A 14,404-nucleotide genomic window follows, 5' to 3' on the forward strand; every position below is an offset into this window, starting at 1 on the left:
TACAAGAAACAGGATAATGGAAAGAAACAGGGAGGTAAAGGAAAAGAAAGAACCTGAAAGAGAAGAACAGTAGGAAACACACCTTAATAAGGGAGATATGAATAAAAATTGGGTTAGCTTAAGGGAGAGAGGGAAGGGTTTACAAGGAACATAGGTGATAATGGGAAAGAAGGAGCTCAAGAGAGGTAGGACCATAGAAAAAGGGTATTAGTAAGGGAGAAAGGGGGGAAATGGGGGCAACTTAAGTGGGGAAACCATGATGGAGGGGTGAGACAATGCAAGAGATAAACAATGCCTAGCTTGTTTTGAAAACCAGACAGAACCGTATTACTCCTACAACTTCCTGAAAAATTATACATAGCAAATCAAGAAATATATGTCTAGGTAAGGTTTATCTGAGAAAAACTGGTCTTTGCCCAAGTTTTATCTACATGACACACAGTATTTAAAAGTACCAGACTGGTGGAAATAACCTTCTTGGATGTTTAACAGACATATTTGAGTCCTATAATAGTTTGGTCAGAGGGACATAAAGGACATATTTTGCTCCTTGCCCTCCTAGGTCCACTTTTTCCAGGGGACTATGAGCACTTCTCAAAATGTCCTGTAATGTTGGTGGGTCATCTGTCCTCTTGATCAAGGAGGCCAAGGAGACACCAGCAGATGGACTTGAACAAATGTCCAGTCTACAAAGAGGAGGGTCAACACAGAGGAATCATTTCCTCCATGCTTCCAAGTGAAGCCAACCATGGTTGAGCAAGACTTTTGACATCTTCACACAGGCATAACTGGTAAAAGAAAGGAGTCAGGGGCTCCTCCCAAACCCATGTGACCACTGAGGAACAGATTTTCAAAAGACCTTAACAGTAAAAATAAATTGTTTTATCTATGCCAACCATATGGCCTTAAACACCCAAAAGGAAAGTATAGCCAAAGATTAAAGGGGCCAATATCATTTCTTAAGAGTCTATATGCATAGCTAAAGGCTACTTAACAAGCAACAATGCCAGATAAGAGATACCTTCTTCTGAGTTGTTGGCCAGGGTAGACAAAGGGACTCCCAGATAGTAACCCAGCATAGAACTAGGAAAATGAAAAGCAGACCCCAATCTTATCCAAAGGAATATTGATAACTGATTACCACTAGATGAGGAACACCTGACCCTCCTAAAACAAAGACCTCTAGATAGGCTGACCAGATTTCCCAGAAAGTACTGGGGAATGGCCAGGTGTGTCAACAACACAGCAGGTAGTAACAGGGACATCAGAGTACAAGGGCTCTAGTGGGGGAAGGGAAGCTATGTGAGGGTGCTATCTAGGAAGTGGGTGTATAGTTGAATGAGATAGTTTGGGATGTTCTGTGTGATACACACACACACACACACACACACACACACACAAATATCAACAAATTTTTAAAGCATGTATTATGTTTGCAGAGGAGGCATGGAGGTTTGCATCATGCTGATTGGTAGAGGTTGTGGACAATACCGTTGAAATCTGCCCAGTGACTTTGTAGACATACACAGGTGCCAAGGAACCAAGTGTAACCAATTATGACTGGTAATAATCAGATACATACAGATTGGAGATGCAACCGCCAACATCTCAGTGTTGGTAGCAAAAACAATGAATCTTTCTGCAAGGAACAATATATTCTAAAATGAAATGGAGATCTTTTTTAAAGGTTAAAAACTCATCGAATTTTATCTCTTACAGGGCTTATACTGAGTTCAATAATATATATGTATATGAATTCAACTGTAACCCTGGAAACTTACACCCACTTGTGAAAGAGATGTACTCTTGCTCTGGAGTGTGTTACTGAATATGTTAAAGCTGTAGTGAAATGTTTCTTCTAATCATGTAGTTATTAAAATTTTTTTAAATGATAAAAAATAATTCTTCAAAGCATAAAAATTTTTTCCTTAATAACTAGTAGATGTGAAAAAGATTATCAATGAAATCTACCTGATGACTTTATATCCATGCTCAGATGCCAAGTACCTCAGAAAGTAATGAACTGTGACTAGTAATAATCAGATATATAGAGATTAGGAAGGCATGTGCAAACATCTTAATGTCAATTGCATTACAAATGAATTTTTGTGTATGAAACTGTGTATTTTAATAATGAAATAGAGATCTTTTTAAAGGTTAAACCCTCACTTTATGTATTATAGGGTTTATACTGAGTACAATATTGTGTAACTGTAATAATTCAACTGTAAACCTGAAAATGTATAGCCAATTTTGTAAGAGATGCATCCTAGCTCAGAAAATTGTTATTGAATATGTCAATGCTGATGTAGTGACAAGCTTCTTCTAAGTATGTGGTTATTGAATAAATAATTTAAAAAAAATCAAAGAAGCATAGTTAAATTTAGGTTCCAAATATTAGTTAACTATGTCTTATTTATTTATCATCACTTCCTTTCAAAATAAGCTAATCATTAAGCTTTAGTTGATTGATTATTTGTGGTCTTCATTTGCTTTTTTATATCCAGTTACTTATACTCTTAATGACGTCTAACAGGTAAGGAATCAGTAATCCATTTAGTCTGACTACGCCCAGATCACTTACCTATCCCACATATCATTGTGAGTGACAGATATATGTCATGCTGTGACTTAGAAGGAAACACTGCTGCTGTTCCTAACCATGGTAGGTGATCTCCACAATGACATGTCTATGTTAGTTTCCTATGTCTGTTGCAGTAAAAGTTCATGAAATTAATTTCTTAAACATCGACTCATTTTCTCTTACTTCTGCAGGATAGATGTCTGAGATCAAAGGGTTGATTAACTCCACCTAAAGACTGCGAAGAGATCCTGTAACTTTCCTAGATTCTGTTACTTTGCTGCTATCTTTGGGATGTATTGGCTGGTAGACCCATTCCCATTATACTTGCCTTTGTGGTTCATATGTCATTCTCTCTGTGGATTATTTTTATATAGACATAAGTCCCATTGAATGAAGTCTCACCTTGATGGCCTCACATACACTTAACTAATTATGCCCATATTGCTTCTGTTTTCAAATAAAATCACTTTGTGGGGTACCTTACTTTTTACTTCAATTTTTGAGAAGTACAACTCAACCCATACTTTCAGAAAGTAACCTCCATGACTTTTTTATATGTATGTTTGTGTGTGTGTGTGTGTGGCTTATGTGTACATGTATCTGTAGAGGTCAGAAGCATTGAATACCTTAGAACTAGAGTTATACACATTTTGAGTCGCCTCATATTGGTACTGAAAAGTCAATTTTGGTCATCTGGATGAGCAATACGAGCTCTTAGCTGTAAAGCCAGCTTTCTAGCCCCTCTGTTGGTCTTTTGATTCATTGTATAGTTCCAAAGATGTGATTCTTCCAATCATCTTAAAAACTGTATTTATTGGACTAAAGATAGAATTCTCCCTTAATGTATTTAAAGCCCTGAGTTCAACCCTCAGAACTTAAAATAAAAGACAGAAAATAATTTTAGTTGGCTACAATATAGTCAATATTTAATCAAAGTGCTATAAAAACTTGACTTTTTTCTCGTATAAAAGCCATTGGGAAACAAATTTTTGAATGAAAAATCCTAATGATATATTTCTTAGCACACTTCTAAGGCTTCCTTCTTGTACCTAGTGATAGTGTTATGTAGCAGTGGGAAAAACATGGTACTGAAACAGCATAAGGTCATTAGTAATGAAGATAAAAAATATCTAGGTGATTCAGTGGGCAAAATGCTAATTATTCAAGAATGAGGATCTGAGTGCAGATATCAGAAGCCATGAAAAGCCAGATATTTCTTCTGTAATCCAAGCTGTTATGAAAAGATTAAGAGGCAAAAGACAGCAGACTCTCAAAAAGCCTCACGGACCAACTGTCTGGCATATGCAACAGTGAACAAAAGACCTTCTCTTAAACAAGGTAAAAGGAGAAGCCTCACACCTAGGGTTGTCCTCTGATCTCTGTATATGCACTGTATCAAATGGACACATGAACACACAAAGATTTAAAAAATATATCTCTGTACATAAAAGTACACTTACTACTGTTTTGTAGAACAAAAGTTTTATTGCCCAAATCTGTTCTCAGAACATTTACGTACTCCTACTTTCTACTATTTATCTGCCCAGACACTTTCTACTTCTTAAGAAAGTTAAGGTATAATTGTGTTTCTTATCAAGAGGAAAACTAAGAAACCTACAATGAAAAGATTCATCCTGTACATCTTTGTTATTTTGTTCATAAATGATGCTTTATTCATATGTTTTATGTTGTTTTCCAAAGTCGAAATACAAGCACATTTTAGACCTAGTTTAAGATTGTTTACAATGAATTGCCTATGCTCCCATAAAATTCAGAAATAACAATTTAGATATCTTAAAAAGGCTACTTTTTCTTCTGTAGATATTTTGCCCTGAATGTACTTCCAATGGGCATCTAAATGACTACTATTCATGTTATATAGATTGAATACTTTGGAAAAGGTCTCATTCAAGCATCTCTTTCATTACACACCCCATTAATCAAGGAATTGCTGCCTAGTTCTACTTGAAGGCTTACAACTGTAGGTTCTTTCTTTTTTTAAATAAGAACTTCTGTCTCTTCTTTAAAATATATATTTCCACTCTTGTCATCTCTTGATGGTCTGAACACAAGAGCCTTTATCTCCTTCAGTGTAATTGTTGACAGTACTGTGTTGATGAATTATTATGTTCAATAAACTCTAAAGTGTGATCAGTGCCTGTGTGAATGACTCCATATTTATCTTTGCCAAATTCATGTGTTTTGGAAGATAACCAGAGAAACTAAAACCACTGAGTCTCCCCCACATCACCTGACCAATGATTTATCTCTTTGTGAATGTAGTTCCTACAATACTGGGAGAAATCATTGACATTTTAGTCTTCTGGCTGATTTATGCCTTTGTCTTCAAGTAAAATTTCATTTTACATTGAACTACTGTTTCACCTTTTAAATCATTTGCTCATTTTCTCTTTCATATATTAACATAGGACCTTCAGTTAAACCAATTTCTTTCACATTATCAAATTGTGTGAGATGAAGAAGTAAACTGTTTTCTATGTATTTTTACTATACAGTCTTGATTTTAGGAGGCAGTTGTTTTCAGTCTGACCTTCATTATTGATTTAATTAATCTATACCAATATTTATAAATTATATTCCTAAAGCCATGAACCCCCCTCAAAGACTTGATTTGTGCTTATTGTATTAATTTGTATTTGAAAAATGAGACTGAATATTTTATATCATTGCATAAATTTTCATTATAATTGAATAGCTGTGCAAATCTTGCATGATCTTAGTAAAAGATACATAGTATCATGCTGTGTGGCACTGGCTATTATATAATATTATAAGAATGGAAGTTTGGTGTGTCATTTGGATGTTTAATTTTACATTGGTCACATCATCATACTCTAGATCATCTTTAAAAACACTCTTTCTTCTCTCAACCCGCAGGCCTCTCTTTCCAGGGTAACTCGATGGCACCCTCTGCATGTTGACTCCCCCAACCTCATTCAACCTCCCATCTCCCTGGCAGGTCTCTTCTCCTAGCCTGGGTTCTGTCCCATTCCATTTCTTGGTTCCCCAGGCACCAGGGAAACAACGACTGCTTCCTAAACCTTTGCATCCAGACCAACTCAGTTCCTTCTCAAGTCCCCAGGAACAGTCTGGGCCTTGTCCTGCCTTAACCTCCCTCTGCTTCCCTGGGCCTGCAAGACCCACCAGCCTCTTTCCTAGATGCCAAGGCTGACCTTTTCTCTTCCTGATCCTTTGCATCCCAGCTCCTCAGTGCAGTCCCCAGTAGTCCTTGGGGCTGCTTCCTGCCCACATCTCCCTTTGCAACTCTGGGTGGTACAGCCACCATCTACCCTAGACCAGTATGTTCCTGGGCCCTTCCGAGGCCAGTCCAACCCCCAAATTCCAGAGGCCAAAATCGTTCCTGGAAGGATCCAGACCTTAGGAGAAAGCCTAAGAGCATCTGATCCTCATCTGACATGGGCCTCTGTGGGAACTCCGAAAGACAAAAGCAATCTGGCCACTCCAATATAAAATCAAAGGAGAGAACTGGAAGCTTAGAGGAACCAGCTTTTCATGCCTAAAAAGTAAAACACAAAGACACATAAAGTTCACAAAAAGAAGCAGACCTAAACTTGAAGGCTTGAGTCTCACACAAGAACCAGAAACTACAAAAGAAATTCACATAAAAACAGAAAGAAAAAATAATAACAGGAAAAACCAAACTAACATATCCCCACCAAAGACCAATAGTCCTCTAGAGGAGTAAAATGAGAACTCTGAAGAGATAAGGCAGGACATGGAACTAAAAGAACAATTATAAACATTGATAAAAGAATTCAGTTAACTTAAAGAACACACAAACCAAGAAATCAAAGAACTGAAAGAAGATAGGGGAAAACTTCTGAATAAATTCAGAAAAGAGTTAGAAACATTGAAAAATAGACTGAAATGAAGAAGGAAGTGAAACATTCAGTAAGCCAATTAGAAACAACAGGAGAAAGCCTTACCAATAGGATGAATGAAATAGAAAACAGAGTATCAAGACTGGAAGATAAAATGGATGAACCAGACCACTCAAGCAAACATTATGAAAAATTTAAGAAATCACAAGAATGGAATATGCAGAAATTGTGTGACATCATAAAAAGACCAAACTTACGATTCATAGTCATACAGGAAGAAGAATCCTAAGATAAAGGCATGGACCAGATCTTCAACAAAATCATGGAAAAAACTTTCCCAAAATTAAAGACATGCCCATACAAATACAAGACGCATATAGAACACCAAATAGACAGACCAAAAAAGAAACTCTCCACAGTATATCATACTATAAACACTAAACGTTTAAAACAAAGAGAAAATACTGAAAGCTGCAAAAAAGAAACAAGGCACTTAGAGAAGAAAACCCATTATGATTACAGCTGATTTTTCAGTGCAAACTATGAAAGCCAGGAGAGCCTGAACCAACGTATTCCAAGTTTAAATGACCACAGATGTCAACCCAGACTACTATATCCAGCCAAAATGTCTATTATACTTGAAGGGGAAAGAAAAGTCTTCCATGATATGAATAGGCTGAAGGAATTCATTTCCACAAACCCAGCTCTTCAGAGAGTTCTGGAAGGAACACAACGAGCTGAAGAAAGGGGTAACTATACCAAAGGGATTGTGGGAAGAAATTCAATGAAGGTATAACTGTGGAAAAGTACAGTTATATCACAAATGGAAACAGAAATAAAAATGAAAGGATTCAATATTCGTCTTTCATTAATAACTTTAAACATTAACAGACAGAACTCTGCAGTGAAAAGACAAAGACTAGGTGAATGGATTAAGAAACAAAATCCATCTTTTTGTTGTCTGCAAGATACTCATCGTACTTTCAAGGACAGACACTATCTTAAAGTGAAAGGATGTGAAAAAATACAAAAAAAATGATACTAAGAAGAAGCTAGGCATGGCAATTCTAATATCTGACAAGATAAACTTTTAACTAAAACTAATCAGAAGTGATAAAGAGGGCCACTTCATTCTGATCAAAGGAACAGTAAATCAGGAAGGTATAACAATCATGAACATTTATTCAACAAACTCTGGTGCTCCCAACTTCATAAAAAAATACTACAGGACTTTAAGGCCCAGATTAATCCCAAATCATTAATAGTAGAGGACTTTAATAGCCCACTGTCTCCATTAGATAGGTCAACAGGGCAGAGAGTTAACAGAGAGACATCTGAATTAAACAATACCATATATCAAATGGACTTAACAGACATCTACCGAATTTCCACCTAAGCAAAAAAGGACATACATTATACTAAGCAGCCCATGGAACCTTCTCCAAAATCGACCATATACTGAGGCACAAAACAAACTTCAACAAATACAAAAAGATTGAAATAATCCCATGTATTCTATCAGACCACAATGCCATAAAGCTTACAATCAACACCAGAAGAAGCCATGAACACATGGAGATTAAACAATACACTACTGAATGATGAATGGCTCAAAAGAGAAATTAAGAAAAAATAAAAGTATCCCTGGAACTAAATGAAAAGGACAATATGACAAAAGAAAACATCTGAGACATGCAGAGAGTGGTCCTTAGAGGGAAGTTTATAGCTCTAAGTGCCTACATCAAAAAATCAGAAAGAACATAAATAAATGACTTAACATTGCAACTCAAGACACTTGAAAAGCAAAGCAAATGGAACCCAAACCCAGCAGACAAGAAGAAATAAGAAAAATCAGGGCAGAAATCAACGAAATTGAATCAAAGAAAACAATACAAAGAATCAACAATTCCAACAACTGGTTCTTCGAAAAGATAAACAAGAGTGAAAGACAGCTATCCCAATCAACCAAAAGGAAGAAAGAGCACCTCCAAATCACCAAATCAGAGAAGAAAATGGAAGCATCACAATAGACACTAGAAAGATACAAAACATTATAAGGGAATACTTTAAAAACCTATATGCTACTAAATTTGAAAACCTAAAAGAAATGGATGGATAGCTAAAGACATGGAAACCACCAAAATTAAACCAAGAAGATATTAACAGCTTAAACAGACCAATAACAAAAAAAGAATTTGAAACAGTAATACAAAAACTCCTGACTAATAAAAGGCCAGGACCAGATGGATTTACAGCAGAATTATATCAGACATTTAAAAAAGATTTATATCCAATACTACTTAATTTATTCAAAAAGATAGAAATGGAGGAAGAACTTCCAAATTCCTTCTATGAAGCCAGCATCACTCTAATAACAAAGCCTGATAAAGATACAGCCAAAAAAGAAAACTATAGAACAATATCCTTAATGAACATAGATGTAAAAATTTTCAACAAGATACTTGCAAAATGCATACAAACACACATCAAAATGACCATCCACCATGATCAAGTTGGCTTTATCCCAGAGATGCAGGGATGGTTCAATATATGTAACACAATAAACACCATAAATCATATGAATGGGCTCAAAGACAAGAACCACATGGTCATCTCAATAGATGCAGAGAAGGCCTTTAACAAAATTCTACATGCATATATGTTCAAAGTCCTAGAGAGAATTGGACCATAAGGAACATACCTCGACATAATTAAAGCCATATATAACAAACCCACAACTAACATCATTCTAAATGGAGAAAAACTGGAAGCATTACCATTGAAATCAGGAACCAGAAAAAGTTTTCCACTATCTCCACTTCTCTTTAACATAGTGCTTGAAACTCTTGCAAGAGCAATAAAACAAGAACATGAAATTAAAAGAGTAATAATTGGAAAAGAAGAGATCAGATTATCCCTTTTTGCAGATGATGTGATATTATATCTAAGAGACACCAAAAATTCCACCAGAAAACTAGAAATTTTGAACAAGCTCAGCAAGTGGCAGGTTACAAAATAAACCCACAAAAGTCTGTAGCATTTCTATATACCAATAACAAACAATCAGAAAATGAGCATTTAGAAACACTCCACTTCACAATAGCTGCAAAAAAATAATAAAATATCTCAGAATAAACCTGTCCAAAGACATTAAAGATCTCTACATTGAAAATTTTAAATCTTTAAAGAAAAAAAATTGAGGAAAACATCAGAAGATGGAAGGACCTACCATGTTCATGGATTGGAAGAACTAATATTATGAAATAGATATCCTACCAAAAGTCATTTATAGTTTCAATGCAATGTCAATCAAAATCCCCATACAATTTTTCACAGAATAGGGAAAAAACATCCTAAGATTCTTATGGAAGCACAAAAGACCTCAGATAGCCAAAAAAATCCTGAGCCCTAAGAGAAATTGTGTGGGGGGGGTTCTATACCAGATTTTAAGCTGTGTTACAAAGCTATAGTAGTAAAAACAATGTGGCACTGGCACAAAACTGGACCGATAGATCAATGGAATAAAATTGAAGAACAAAATATGATTAAATGCAATTTCAGCCACGTGATATTTGACAAAAGGGCCAAGAATATTCACTGGAGGATAGACAGTATGTTCAGCAAATGGTGCTGGAAAAACTGTATCTCCACTTGTAGAAGAATGAAACTAAAGCCCTATCTTTCACCCTGCACAAAAGTCAATTCCAAATGGCTCAAAGACCTCAATGTAAAGCCTGAAACTCTGAAACTTTTAGAAGAAATCATTGGCAAAAACCTAGAAAATATAAGTATAAGAAAGGATTTTCTAAACCGGACATCAATTGCTCAGGAGACAAGGGCAAGAATTAACAAATGGAACTTCATTAAACTAAAAACCTTCTGTATGTCAAAGCAGGCACCCAGGTAAGCAAACAGAATATCCACAGAATGGGAGAAAATCTTCACCAGTGACACATTCGACAGAGCTTTAATATCCAGAATATATAACGAACTCAAAAAACAGAAAATCAAGACAAGAAGTAACCCAATTAAAAGATGGGCTAAGGAGCTGAACAGAGTTCCCAAAAGAAGAAGTAAAGATGGCTATGAAACATCTTAAAACATGTTCAACATCACTAATAATTAGGGAAATGCAAATTAAAACCACTTTAAGAGTCCATCTTACCCAGTCAGAATGGTTAAGATCAAGAGAACAAATGATACCAAATGTTGGAGAGGATATGGGGAAAGGGGAACACTCATCCACTGCTGGTGGGGCTGCAAACTGGTTCAACTCCTACGGAAAGCAGTTTGGAGAACTCTTAAAAAACTACAAATGAACCTACCATTTGACCCAGTTATACCACTCCTTGGCATATGCCCAAAGAACTCATCCTATTGCAGAGACACTTGTACATCCATGTTTGTTGCTGCTCTTTTCACAATAGCTAAGAGATGGAAGCAACCTAAGTGTCCCTCAATTGATGAGTGGATAACGAAAATGTGGTTGATTTATGATGGAGTTTTATTCAGCCATAAAGAAAGAGGAAATCATGAAATTTATAAGTAAATGTATAGAACTAGAAACTATTATACTAAGTGAAGTAACACGGACTCAGGAAAAAAAATCAACATATGTTCTCCCTCATATGTGGATCCTAGAACCAAATACCAAGAAGTGAGTATGTATCCAGACATAACTACAGGAACCAAGATAATGGAAACAGGGAGGTAAAGGAAAAGAAAGAACCTGAAAGAGAAGCACAGTAGGAAACAAGCCTTAATAAGGGAGATATGGATAAAATTTGAGTTAGTTTAAGGGAGGAGAGGGGGAAGGGTATACAAGGAACCTAGGGCATAAAGGGAAAGAAGCAACTCAAGAGAGGTAAGACCGTAGAAGGGTATTAAGGGAGAAAGGGGTTAAATGGGGGCACCTTAAATGGGAAAAAACATGATGGAGGGATGAGACAATGCAAGAGATAAATAATGCCTAGCTAGTTTTGAAAACCAGAGGGAACCATATTACTCCTACAGCCTATTGACAAATTATACATAGCAGATCAATAAATATATGTCTAGGTAAGGTTTATCTGAGAAAAATTTGTCTTTGCCCAAGATTTATCTAAATGACACACAGTAATTAAAAGTACCAGGCTGGTGGAACTAACCTTCTTGGATGTTTAACAGACATACTTTGAGGCCTATAATAATTTGGTCAGAGGGACATCAAGGAAAGTTATTCTTCCTTCCCCTCCAAGTCAACTAGTTCCAGGGGACTATGAGCATCTCTCAAAATGTCCTGTAATTTTGGTGGGTCACTTGTCCTCTTGATCAAGGAGGCCAAGGAGACCCCATCAGAATGACTTGAACCAGTGTCCAGTGTACAAAGAGGAGGGTCAATACAGAGTAATCATTTCCTCCATGCTTCTAAGCGAATCCAAGCATGGTTGAGCAGAACCTTTGACTTATCTTTACGTAGGCAGATATGGTAAAAGAAAAGAGCCAGGGGCTCCTCCCAAACCCATGTGACCCCTGAGGAACAGATGTTCAAAAGACCTTAAGAGTAAAAATAAAGTGGTTTATCTGGGCAAACTTTATGGCCTTAAACACCCAAAAGGAATGTATAACCAAAGATTGACGGGGCCAATATTTCTTACGAGTCTATATGCATAGCTAAAGGCTACATAACAAGGAACAATGCCAGATAAGAGATATCTTCTTTTGAGTTGTTGGCCAGTTTGGCCAAAGGGACTCCCACCTAGTAATCCAGCATAGAACTGGGAAAATGAACAGCAGACCCCAATCTTATCCAAAGGAATATAGGCAACTGATTACTGCCAGATGAGTAACAGCGGACCCTCCTAAAACAAAGACCTCTAGACAGGCTGACTAGATTCACCAGAAGTGCAAGTAGTGGGGAATGGGTGAGGTGCCAAGAACACAGCAGACAGTAACAGGGATATCAGAGTATAATGGCTCTAGTCAGGTGAGGGAGGCTATGGGAGGGTGCCATCTGGGAAGTGGGTGTATAGTTTGATAAGATGGTTTGGGATGTTCTGTGTGTGATATACACACTCACAAAAAAAATCAACAAATTTTAAAAAAACATTATATTTGAGGAGGATGCATGGAAATTTATGTCATGATAATTGGTAGAGGTGATAAACATTACCTTTGAAATCTACCCGATGACTTTATAGACATACACGGGCACCAAGGATCCAAGTGCAACAGATTATGACTAGCAATAATCAGATACATACAGATTATAGATGCATGCACCAACATCTCATCGTTAGTAGCAATAACAATGCATCTTTCTGCAAGGAAAAATATATTCTAAAATGAAATGGAGATCTTTTTTAAAGGTTAAAAACATTCAATTTTATGTCTTACAGGACTTATACTGACTTCAATATTGTATAACTGTATTAATTCAACTGTGAACCTAGAAACTTGACGCCTCTTGTGAAAGAGATGTACTCTTGCTCTGGAGTGTGTTACTAAATATGTTAAAGCTGTAGTGAAATGCTTCTTCTAATCATTTAATTATTAAAATTTTAAAAATGAGTTGCAGCGGCACCGGGTCCTGTGTGCAGGTGCTCTCTGCTGCGGTTTCTCGAACGGAGGCAGTTCTCGCCACAGCGCCAGGACCAGTCCGGTTCGTGTGCATCGGCGGAGGTCTTTCTCTTCTCGCTCGGCTGCGGGAAATCAGGCTGAAGTGATTGAGTCCCCGATGGAGAGAGAAAAGGAACAGTTCCGTAAACTCTTTATTGGTGGCTTGAGCTTTGAAACCACAGAGGAAAGTTTGAGAAACTACTACGAGCAATGGGGAAAGCTCACAGACTGTGTGGTTATGAGAGATCCTTCAAGCAAAAGATCAAGAGGATTTTGGTTTTGTAACTTTCTCATCAATGGCAGAGGTGGATGCTGCCATGGCTGCAAGGCCTCATTCAATTGATGGGAGAGTAGTTGAGCCAAAACGTGCTGTAGCAAGAGAGGAGTCTGGAAAGCCCGGAGCCCATGTGACTGTGAAGAAGCTGTTTGTTGGTGGAATTAAAGAAGATACTGAAGAACATCACCTTAGAGATTACTTTGAAGAATATGGAAAAATTGATACCATTGAAATTATTACTGATAGGCAGTCTGGAAAGAAAAGAGGCTTTGGCTTTGTTACTTTTGATGACCATGATCCTGTGGATAAAATTGTATTGCAAAAATACCACACCATCAATCGTCATAATGCAGAAGAAAGGTCTTGTCTAGACAAGAAATGCAGGAAGTCCAAAGTTCTAGGAGTGGAAGAGGAGGGCACTTTGGTTTTGGAGATTCTCGTGGTGGTGGTGGAAATTTTGGACCAGGACCAGGAAGCAACTTTAGGGGAGGTTCTGATGGCTATGGAAGTGGACGTGGATTTGGAGATGGCTATAATGGGTATGATGGAGGACCTGGAGGTGGCAATTTTGGAGGTAGCCCTGGTTGTGGAGGAGGAAGAGGAGGATATGGTGGTGGAGGACCTGGATATGGCAACCAGGGTGGGGGCTACGGAGGTGGTTATGAAAACTATGGAGGAGGAAATTATGGAAGTGGAAATTACAATGATTTTGGAAATTATAACCAACAACCTTCTAACTATGGTCCAATGAAGAGTGGAAACTTTGGTGGTAGCAGGAACATGGGGGGACCATATGGTGGAGGGAACTATGGTCCTGGAGGCAGTGGAGGAAGTGGGAGTTATGGTGGGAGGAGCCGATACTGAGCTTCTTCCTACTTACCATGGGCTTCACTGTATAAATAGGAGAGGATGAGAGCCCAGAGGTAACAGAACAGCTTCAGGTTATTGAAATAACAATTTTAAGGAAACTCTTATCTCAGTCATGCATAAATATGCAGTGATATGGCAGAAGACACTGGAGCAGATGTAGAGCGCCATTTTGTGAATGGATTGGATTATTTAATAACATTACATTACTGTGGA

The 14,404-nt window shown here is 37.3% G+C and overlaps 1 pseudogene; it reads left to right on the plus strand.

Moving 5' to 3' along the window:
- Positions 1 to 13,125: 13,125 nt before the first annotated feature.
- Positions 13,126 to 14,266, plus strand: LOC103732241 (annotated as a pseudogene).
- The last annotated feature ends 138 nt before the right edge of the window (positions 14,267 to 14,404 follow it).

Source organism: Nannospalax galili, unplaced genomic scaffold, assembly GCF_000622305.1.
Source record: "Nannospalax galili isolate Female #2095 unplaced genomic scaffold, S.galili_v1.0 scaffold654, whole genome shotgun sequence".
Lineage (NCBI taxonomy): Eukaryota > Metazoa > Chordata > Mammalia > Rodentia > Spalacidae > Nannospalax > Nannospalax galili.